The sequence below is a fragment of the Kogia breviceps genome, chromosome 19 (genome assembly GCF_026419965.1).
Source record: "Kogia breviceps isolate mKogBre1 chromosome 19, mKogBre1 haplotype 1, whole genome shotgun sequence".
Taxonomy (NCBI): domain Eukaryota; kingdom Metazoa; phylum Chordata; class Mammalia; order Artiodactyla; family Physeteridae; genus Kogia; species Kogia breviceps.
The window spans coordinates 56,308,176-56,315,075 of record NC_081328.1 but is presented as its reverse complement, the minus strand read 5'-3'; the positions used below and the strand labels follow the sequence as shown (position 1 = coordinate 56,315,075).

The window sequence follows — 6,900 nt, the reverse complement described above, 5'->3', positions numbered from 1 at the left end:
GGTGTTAAAACCAGAAACAGAGAAAACTGGGTGCTAGGCAAGCACAATCACAGCTGCCCCTGGTAGAGTCACTTCAGAAATGCAGCTTTTCCTCTCTCTCGGATTGTTGGCCTGGGATGAGTTTTCCAGAGATGTTTATCTCATGTGTCAGAGTCTGAACTTACTTCTTCGATGGCTTCTGACACAGAGCGCAAAGCCGTTTTTCAGCGGGATTGCATATTTACATTCCGTTTGCCCAGAATGAACTAATTTCACCACGCCCTTGTTTGTGTTGGGTGCTATTACGTTTCTTATACCTAGACAATTCCAATTTTTCTAGATTCTGTATTTGTACGTGCATAGTTTTCCCTTTTTAGACCAGAAAATTCAAATAAGAGGGTGCTGTCTCAAAATTGTTAACGTGACCCTCTGAATCCACAGGGGAGCCAGGGGGGGGCCCAGTGCGAGGCAAGGACAGGTGTGCCCGTTCCTCCCTGCCGTTACAGGGGGACAAGAGGGCTGCGCCTGGGAGAAAAAAACAAGAGCCGCAGGTCCAGCACCCAGGCTGGGGTTCACGTTCAAAAGGCACTTCAGTGTAAAATCTTTTTCAAAAAAATTATTTAGGGTCATTTCAGCTGTGTGATCGCATGAACGCTAGACTTCACGTCATTAAAAAACGGATGTGCGCCTGCCTGGTAAAAACCGGCTAGAAAACTGATGGGTAGTTTAGGGGTACCCTACTGTGTTCCTGCATCTCCATTTTTAAACATCGTGATGAAGGGCATTTTCGCCTCTCTGCTAGCAGTGCTGCCAGGTGCGCACAGATACAGAAGGGCAGGGAAGGGTTCCGCGATCCCCAGCGCCCCCTCCCTTCCCGCATAGGGGCCGGGCCCGGCCCAGACCATAGAGGCGCGGATACCTCCAAAGTCCTAGGGAGGAAGCGCAGGCTCCCGGCGGCGGACTTCCGCCGGCGGCCATTTCCGACCCCGCCCCTCCGGGCCCGGGCGCCAGGTGGGTGTGGGTCTCCTAGGGGGAGCTGGTGGGCAGCGCGGACCCCGGAAGTTTGGGGTCCCTTCCCTGAAATGGGGGCTCGGGGTCGGCCCCTCGAACCCCCAGTGCTGTGGACTTGTTTCCTCGTTATAACTCCTCGAGCCGTGGTGAAACCCGACCTAAAAATAACGTGATTTAGGCTTGTCTTGGTGCATCTGAGAGAACGACTGGCTGCCTGTGTGAAAAACAGTCAAGTAGCTAAAACAAACAAGTGTGTCTTCGTGTTTCGTCGTGTGCAGATGCGGGGGGAGGACTTGGGGCGCATGACGAGGCCCTGCGCCCTGGAAGGAGCGGGGCGCCGGGGGACAAGGCGGCCGGGAAGGTCGGCACGGCCTCCCCCGGGCGGGGGGCGGGGAAGGTGAGGCTCAGAACCGAGCTCTCGCCCGGAGGTGGGCCTGGCGATTAGATCCCTGCGGAGCACTGGCCGCGGTTCTTCCACTTCCAGGACCGCGCTCGCTACAGGCGCTGACTGCCTAGACTTTGACTTAAGTGTCCTCGATTTTAAAGTGAGGATGGTATCGGCCATCCTGTCGTACTGTGGGATCCTGTCCTACTATGTATCATCTTATCCTGTGTGTGATCCTGTCCTACTGGGGGGGAATCCCATCCTACTGTGTGATCCTGTCCTACCATATGTGTTCCTGTCCTACTGTGTGTAATCCTGTCCTACTGTGTGTGATTGTACTGTGGCATATGTTCTTTAGTGAACCGGATTTACCTTCTCTGACACTATAAGATTGTGTTGGGGGAATGTTTCATAGAAAGAAACTTTCACCGCAGTGTGTTGCTGAGGGGAAAATAAAAGATGGACAAGTTTGGGATTTGAACTGCGGTCTCTTGCCACAGTTACCGATAGAATATTAAATTGTTCTGAGAAGCTCTGCATTAATGGAACTCACCTAACTGTTTAGCCGGGTGTTTCTCAAGCATTTGACCACAGAAACTTGAGTAACACCCTATTAATATCTCCCCAACGCGGTTTTGACCAGACACATTTTTGGGAGACGCTGACATAAAGGAATCATTCACGTGAGCACAGACCTGTGCAAGAGTCACTCTCACTTCTCGAAAGACATTTCAGAACTACTTTTTGAAAATCACCTGACTGGATTTCAGTAAGGATAGTTTCAGTTTTACAGACATTGGAGAAATTGGTCCATAAATAATGAAGTACTGCAAGCTGTTAACATTTGGAAAAGGAAGTGAACCTTCCTCACCCTTCCTCCTTCGTACATCATGGACAGTAATTTAACAGCACTGCGCCAGTATTATCAGCGTGTTAATCAGCATATTATTCATAAAGCAATAGGAATAATTACTTTGAAAAACACGGATCGTTCCAGGTGGAAATTCTACAATTCAGGGCTTCTGAATGACAAACTTTGGACATTTGTTCAAGGACCTACTTTAGTAAAACATGATTAACATTTCCTTCTATAAATAGAATGTAGCTAAGAAACGCTTAAGTATGTTGTATGTATATATGAAGTGACATTCACTCGAAACTTGCCCTAACATTATAGAATAAAATTTAGTACAGGGACTGTCTTCAGCTTTATTCATGATGACTTAGCTGCTGAAGTAACAATAGAAGCTCTTAAGGCAATTTCATGTGTTTGGTGCAAACCTCTATCAAGGGGAGCTTTGAAGTGACTTACTAGTATGTTATTAAACTTAAAGTTTCAAGCAGGACCTGCCTAAGGATGGCAGTAACAAGACATTACAGTGTCCTTGTTCCAGTGTCTGGTCCTCCATCCTGCTGGGCCAGAAACGTACACCGTTCGCACAGAGATAACCAGGCTCCGGAGGACACACTAATGCTAACCAAACTCAAAAGGGACCAATGTATAAACCCAGAATGTAAGGTAATTCCTTTCTAGTGAAAAATGTAACTATCAGGCAGCTGGCAAACTTTATTCACCAACAGTGTGTTCCTTCTTGAAAGAAGATCTATATGGGAGTCCAGATTCATATACTATGTGTATATCATAGAGGAGACACATGGCATGGAATCAGAACAAGAATGATACCCAAGTTTAATGGCATTGGGTGTCTTCACCCTACAGATGTACCTGTCAGGTTAGCTAGATCTTCATTTTCCTGGATGAAAGCACTCTCATCCATGGTGCTAGAGACAAGGTAAGCCATTTTGTCTCTTTGAGCATCTCTTTCAGAGGTGCTCTCCCCATATTCTTTCTTGAGCTGGAGTACAATGCAATTGACTTGGTTCAGTCTTTTCTGTTTACAGCCCCCATCCAGCTGGACCTCCGTGAAGTTGCACCTGGGGCAGAAAGATAGGCTACTGAGTGGTCACCCAGAGACTTTCCTCCCTGGGGGCAGAGGAAGCCAGAAGGCTGCTCGGGAGACCCTGTCTCTGTCTGCCTGAAGCACAGGTGCACTGGATTGCGGAGGGCACCTTGACAAGAAGAAAGATCACAGCTGGAGCAGTCAGGGAGGTCTGATGGAGAGGGCCACATCGCGCAAAGTCATACAGGTTTCTTCAGGAAGCCATCTGCTTGAACAGTGAGTAATGTGTGCCTGCGATGCAAAATTCTGCTTCTTTAAACAGAATTTAATGATTTAAAGTATATGCACCACATTCTGTTTGTGAAAATCATGTTTGTGAAAACATGTTCGGGGCTTCCCTAGTGGCGCGCTGGTTGAGAGTCCGCCTGCCGATGCAGGGGACAGAGGTTCGTGCCCCGGTCTGGGAGGATCCCACATGCCTCAGAGTGGCTGGACCCGTGAGCCATGGCCGCTGAGCCTGTGCGTCCGGAGCCTGTGCTCCGCGACGGGAGAGGCCACAACAATGAGAGGCCCGCGTACCACACAAAATAAATAAATAAATAAATAAAAAATCCCAGCAACAAGGAACAACTTGCCTTAAACACACCAGACTCGCACACACCTCTGCTCTGACGCACGCTGCTCCCGCGGCCTGGGTCTTCCTTCCGCCTCTTCTGGGCCCAGCAGAAGGCCCGATGCAGCATCCTTCAGGCTTAGATTCAAGGGTCTTCCTCTGCTGGGCCTCCCCGGCTCCTGGAGTAATCCGAAGCCCCTGCCCACTAGACTCTGTACTTTATGTTCCTAGCATTGTAGCGAGGCCAGCTTCACTGTATCACACCGACCGTTCTTCCAGTGCTGGTCCTTACTCGCCTCAGTTTCCTTACCTGTAAAATGGGGATAATTGTCAAACCTATCGCTGTAGGTCAGTGGGAGGACTGACGCCCAGAAGTGGCCGTAGGGGTTGGAAAGGGGGCCGGGGGAAGAAAGAAGGGCAACACCCCGTGCATTCCTGTGCAGGTGTGCAGGTTCCCCCCCCCGCTCCGTGGGTCACTGGGGTTACGGGGAGCCTCTGGGAGCAAGAGCGTATGGAGGGCAGAACACCCCCAGGGCGGTGCGGCCCCAGTGGGGAGGAAGCTTCTGGTAAGGGGCTCCTCACCGCCCTACATGGACCAAGAGGCAGCCTGGAAACTGAGGTCCTGTGGTTATTAAGACCACAAGGGCTGCCCCCCGCCCGTGCCCACATCGCCGCCGGCACTTCCCGGAGTTGGTCCCCGCGCCCCGCCGGGCCCAGGTGATGGGACCGCGCTCACCTTCCGCAGAAATGCCATCCTCGGCCTGTACTGCTGGCCTTGGTGTCGGATTGTCATCCTGGACCCTGGCGGACGCAGAACCCGGACACAACCGGAGGGAAGAGGAAGCCCCCGGAGAGCGCGCCGGCGTCCCCGTGCGCGGCTGGGTGGTGCTGCTCGCGGCGCCCCCGGGAAGCTGCCCGAATCCGCGCCGGCCAATCAGCGCGCCGCGCCGCGGGCCGGGCGTGCTCCGCGCCGGCGCCCACCTGCCGCCAGGGGGCGGTGTCGGGCTTCGCCGGGGCCCGCGGAGCCGCAGGTGAGCCCCGCGCGCCCGGGACCCGCGTGGGAGTCTCTGCCGCAGAGGGCGAGCTTGGACCGCAGCACCAAAGCCCGGGGAGTGAAAACAGTGCGTCACGGGCCTTGGACCCCTGGCTGGGCTGCCACCAGCTCCCTGCATGGGCCTTAGCAAATTGCTTAAGAGCATCAGTCTCCTCATCTCACGGGAGAAAAGCAAGTGAGCGGGTGGGAAGTGACACCTGCGTGTCAGGTACTACGAGGACGGAATGAGTAACCGGGGTAACCGGCAGTGGAGTGTGGTTGGCGGTGAGGACTGCTGCCTCCGACCCTTCAGGTAGGCTGGCTCCGAACCCGGCATCTCCACTGGCTGTGCGGTCTCAAGCCAGTTACGGAAGCTTTTCCCCATCCTGACAACGACGATGGGGCACGCTCCCTGTGCTTTTTCTTTGTGTTTGGGGAGGGTTGATTGGTGTTTAACATTATTGAGCTAATACATGTAAAAAGCACTTAGACAATATCATATGATCTCACTTATAGGTGGAATCTAAAAAAACGGATACAAATGAACTTATTTACAAAACAGAAACAGACACAGAAAACAAACTTACGGTTACCAAAGGGAAAGGGGCAGGGATAAATTAGGAGGTTGGGATTAACATATACACACTGCTATATATATTAACAAAAGAGATGATCAACAAGGACCTACTGTAGAGCACAGGGAACTGTACTCAATATTCTGTAATAACCTATATGAGAAAAGAATCTGAAAAAGAATGGATATATGTATCTGTATAACTGAATCACTTTGTTGTACACCTGAAACTAACACAACGTTGTAAATCAACTCTACTCCAATATAAAATAAAAATTAAATTAAAAACAAAAACAGAACGTGACTGACACATGGTGAATGTCAAATAAACCATAGTTTCTCTTACGTCTCTTGGGATTCTTAAAAATTACCATCCCGGGTTTCCCTGGTGGCGCAGTGGTTGAGAATCCGCCTGCCGATGCAGGGGACGCGGGTTCGCGCCCCGGCCCGGGAGGTTCCCACGTGCCGCGGAGCGGCTGGGCCCGTGAGCCGTGGCCGCCGAGCCTGCGCGTCCAGAGCCTGTGCTCCGCGACGGGAGAGGCCACGACGGTGAGAGGCCCGCGTACCGCAAAAACAAAACAAACAAACAAACAAACAAAAATTACCATCCCTAGTGTCCTCTTTATACCCATAGTCCGAGACCTATATTATCTCAGAATAATACAAGAAGTCTTGGAGTAGTCAAGGGAGGTAAGAGTCCAGACTCTGGAGTCAGATTACGTGGGATCAAATCTCGACTCTGCTATTTACTAACGAACAAACTGTGTGACTTTGGGCAAGTTACTTAACCCCTCTGTGCTTCAGTTTCTGTAAAATGGGAATGGCACAGTGACCGCGTACATAACAGGGCTGTTAAGGGGAGATAGAGGAGTACGCAGGTCAATAGGTATCAGTTGTTACCATTATTAATATTAATATCATGAAAGATAGTGTAATAGAAAGAGCACAGAATGAATGAAAATAGTCTCAACTTGACAACTACATCATTCCCCTCGCCTCAATTTATTCATCTATAAAGGAGGCACTAGAGCTAACCAGTCTCCGACAGAGTGAGACCTCCCAGGTCTAACAGGCAGAATTCTCAGGACCAGGGACTCGCCTGTTTTTGCTTCTAGAGCTGGGCGCCCGAGCGTGGCAGATAACGCTGACGTCAGAAGAGGGCGGGTGGGCAGTTGCCGTCAGCGCGGCAGTCAGCAAACAAGTCTTCAGATAATCTGGTTCCCGTCACAGCGGAAGAGCCGAGTTCCTGCCACGCCACTCTGACATCTTAGCTCCGGGTTAAAGTGCTAGAATAAGCGTTTCAGAAACCACACTCTGAGGTCTGGTTGATTCACAGGGAAATGACTTGCCAGAAAGCAATGAGATGCAGCGCCAGCCCCAGCGAGGCCGCCGCGATGGTGCGTG

At 51.2% G+C, this 6,900-nt stretch overlaps 1 long non-coding RNA gene across 1 annotated transcript; it reads left to right on the top strand.

The window, feature by feature from the left end:
* The first annotated feature begins 961 nt into the window (after positions 1-961).
* LOC136793280 (uncharacterized) lies at positions 962-4,815 on the top strand. The gene is made up of 3 exons (XR_010838352.1): positions 962-3,168; positions 3,278-3,552; positions 4,635-4,815. It is a non-coding gene; the product is annotated as an uncharacterized lncRNA (long non-coding RNA).
* Positions 4,816-6,900: the final 2,085 nt, after the last annotated feature.